Below are 4,045 nucleotides of genomic sequence, written 5' to 3' on the forward strand. Positions count from 1 at the left end.
AATTATTATTATTACAGTATTTATGAAGCACTTACTATGTGCCAGGCACTGTTCTGAGCGATGGGGTAGATACAAGATATTGGGTTGGATACAGTCCCTGTCCCACATAAGTCCCCATTTTACAGATGAGGGAACTGAGGCACAGATAAGTGAAGTGACTTGCCCAAGGTCACAGCAGAGAGTGGCAGAGTCAGGATTAGAACCCATGACCTTCTCCCTCGCAAGCCCATGCTCAATCTGCTAGGCCATGCTGATTCATAAGAAATAATATAAGAAACAATAATATAAGAAGACTTGTTTAGTAGTAGCTGACAACATACATGAAACTAATAAAAGGTGATTTGGGCTAAAACAATGTATTCTACACACAACAGGGCACTCAATAAATACTATTAATTTTAACAATTATGGTCTTCACTAAAAACTTACTATGTAATAAGTAAGCTCTGGGGTAAATATAAGGTTATTAGGTCACACAACAGTCCCTGTCCCTGTCCCACATAGGGCTTACACTCTTACATTTTCTTATTTTACGGACAAGGAAACTGAGGCCCTGAGAAGTTAAATGCCTTGCCTTGATCACACAGTAAGCCTGTAGTGCAGCTGAGACTTGAACCAAGGGCTCCTTCCCTTTCCAGTGCTTGCTACATAATTCAAATCTATATTGGAGACTCAAATGTGAGAATGCCGACTCTTACTGTCAGGTGAAATAATCCTGAACACTTATGTTCATGATAGAAAATTTGCCAGAATCCTGATACAGCCAACACTTGAAGAATAAGCCAATAATATGTTTTAAGCACTTATTAGATATGAATTTTAGTTGAATTGGAAGCAAGGTGACATAGCTTCTCACTGCTCTGCTTAATATTTTGAAGCATATTTTGGTTTGTTTTTATTATTTTTTATTATTATATTTGATGTATTTACTATGTGCCAAGAACTATTCTAAGCACTGGGGTAAACACAAGTTAACTGCATTAGACACAATCCCTGAACCATATGAGACTCATTCTTTAAGATTTTCACTTAATTTCTTCCCTTGGTAAATGGCATAAGAGGCTAGTCCCTCTAGCTTACATTCACTGATACACAATTAAGTTCCCTAAGTACATCTGACTAATGTAAGAATAGAGCTATCTTTGAAAATCTATTTTCTGTCCTATTACACTAGTATCTATTTCAGAAAATCTCAGTCAGAAAATAGGGGTTTTAAAATAGGACTTTCAGAAATATAAACCTTTATGAGTACTCATGTTCCGTGACATGTATTGAAGAGATTCCCAAGTGAAAATTTCATTTCTAGCATTGGACTTCATTGTTGAATTTGTCATCACTTCCATTTCCATTGATATCTTAAAGCTTCTTGATGCTCCTCCTTCACCACCTCACACAAAATCTATACTACAATCTCTCTCAAATCTATATAGTGATAATGATCTTATTTCTATATCTCTTCTCCTCATAGGTCACCTGTGAGTCAGTCTCTAATTTTCCATTTTTTCCAGTTACCAACGACTAATAGGAAAGCAATTTGAGCCAAATAAGCAAAAAATATGATTTTTTCAGTGAAGTATTTCATGAACTCTGTATACATTTGTTCAGGTTTGTCCTTTAGACCACTCAATCTCTTTGCTCTCCTTGCCATCATGTTTAGAGGATGATATAGGAGAACCTTTGACAAGGCACTGTAGTTTTCTCATTTTCTATTTCATTAGGGTGGGGTTAAGCTAGAATGATAGAAATAAAGGATAACTCTTCTCCCTTCAGAAGCAGAAGTACTAGGCCCTGGGAATACTCTACTGGAGCCTTATTCTGGTATACAATATGCCAAAGAAGACTGTTCACAGTGTTTTAGGGTATTTAAAAACAGTGATTCTCCAGTTATGTAGCAATTGCCACTGCAATCCCCTTATCGATGACCTACACTTATTGGAAAGAAATTCAGGGAAGTTGTGTTGTTTACAGAATAAGAGACTTCTAGCTTTAGTATTGATACCCCAAATAGGGTAAATTGGTGAACAGATCAATTTATCTCTACTATGCTTATGGAATATATAGTCCGTGTTGTTCTGGATTGGAGTGGTTTGAATGATATGGGCCCACTTCAAGAATATTAATACAACAGAAGACATCAGCATGTTCAAACTGAATGTAGAATTTGAACTTTGTTCACTGCCAGAAGATGATTTTTCTATTTCTTCAAGTTTCACAAAGTTCCAATCTTGATGGAAAAGACTGCGTGAGTTCTAAAGTTATTTCCAAATAGATTTGTGACTATACCCTTGATAATGTGTGGGTGTAATCGTGTATTTCTTGTTTTATGCTGTCGAATCGTGTCCAGCCCACAGTGACACCATGGACCAGAACGTCCCAACTGCATCTGCAATCATTCTGGTAGTGAATCCATAGAGTTTTCTTGGTAAAAACACGGAAATTGTTTACCATTGCCTCCTTCTGCACAATAAACCTATCTTTACCCTCGATTCTCTCCCATGCCTCTGCTGCCCAGCACGAGTTTTGACTTGTAGCAGATTCCCTTCCACTTGCTAGCCAATCCCAAGCTAGGAATGGAATGGATATGCCTCTGCTTGACTCTCCCTCCCATAGTCAAGACTGATAGAGTATTGGAAACTCTTCAGGTGTGACCTTGAGAGGGGAAATGGTGTATTTGCACCCTAACATTTCAGTTAAAGATTTGTGGATGGAAACTCCAATTTAAAAGACCTCAGTCATACGTGATTATCCTGATACTAAAATACACAACAACAAATTGTAGCATTGCAGAAAACGTTTTGGAAGGTATCTAGATAGTCGCTTTTAGAAGTCAAGATAGTTCAGTAAGCATGTTTTATTCTATAGAGCTGCATATTCCTGCCTTCCCCTAGTACTTAACCCAGATGATGAAGCTATTGGTCAAAGAAAAAAGAAACCTTATAAATACACTATTGATTTAACCTCCTAGAAACAAATCTTAAAGATAGCAGGGTTCCCAAAAGAACATGCCTAGCTCATTTGTTTTCACAGTTTGGCCACTTATTGTAAACTTACTGTCATTAGTACAGATGTGATTTTAAACAGATTAATTATCTTATTATTATAATATATTCATATTACCATGTAAATATAGAGCACTTATTTTTCTACATAATTATCAGTTGCCTGCAAAACTTCAATAATGAATATTTCAGATATATTCTATTAGGGGAAGCTAAATTTAAGAGGTAATTGCAAATTCTATGAACTGTGAGGTCAAAGACCTTTTGCGTTAAAGAAAAGTTTATGTAACATTTTGTTTAACAAAAAAAAAAACCTTCCTATAATAAACTAATGAAAATGAGGTTAGAATTCTCTGGTGTATCTCAGTTCTGTTAAATCTCTGCCATGTGCAATAAAATCTGTCAAGCAGTTGTTATTCAAAACAAGAGCGATGTTCTCAGAGCTATACTAATGATGGTCAAGCACTCCACAGAAGCAGAAAAAAATGGCTATAAGACAAAGCCTCACAAAAATTCATAACTTTTTATGACTTGGAAAGCAATTTCAACAGATGAACCAAGTATACACAGAAGTCAAAAAGAATCCCAAACGCATTTTGTGGGCATCTAAATCCTATTTTGCCAAGTTGACGAACAACAGTCTATGCCTGTATTTTAACAAACCAACTTTTATAATTTTCTGAAACCACAATTATCTCATTAGATTTGTTACTGTAGTAGATCCAGAAGCATGAAGCTTAATAGTTCTGAATTCTTCCTAATGACTTTATTAAGTTGGGGATTCTTATAGCTGAGGACAGTATTTCCCTTTCAACTAATAGCATTTCAGCCTAGGATAAGCAGACAATGACTACTTAGGAGGGGAAAAAAAATTCTAAATTTTTGGTATTTTGCAGTGCAAAACAGATGAATATCTCATAATAGATGTTTATTTTAAATACATGGGCACCTCTTGTCATTCTTATGTGAAATTTGGCATCACTTCTTTTCTCTTAGTTCATGGGAAGGTGGGCCTGGCTTCTAGCCCAAGTCTCTTATGATTAACC

General features: G+C 36.0%; 1 non-coding gene across 1 annotated transcript; it reads right to left on the reverse strand.

The window, feature by feature from the left end:
- Positions 1 to 2,523: 2,523 nt before the first annotated feature.
- LOC114809871 lies at positions 2,524 to 2,660 on the reverse strand. The gene has a single exon (XR_003757644.1). It is a non-coding gene; the product is annotated as a small nucleolar RNA SNORA7 (small nucleolar RNA).
- Positions 2,661 to 4,045: the final 1,385 nt, after the last annotated feature.

The sequence above is a fragment of the Ornithorhynchus anatinus genome, chromosome 2 (assembly GCF_004115215.2).
Source record: "Ornithorhynchus anatinus isolate Pmale09 chromosome 2, mOrnAna1.pri.v4, whole genome shotgun sequence".
NCBI classification, from domain to species: Eukaryota; Metazoa; Chordata; class Mammalia; order Monotremata; family Ornithorhynchidae; genus Ornithorhynchus; species Ornithorhynchus anatinus.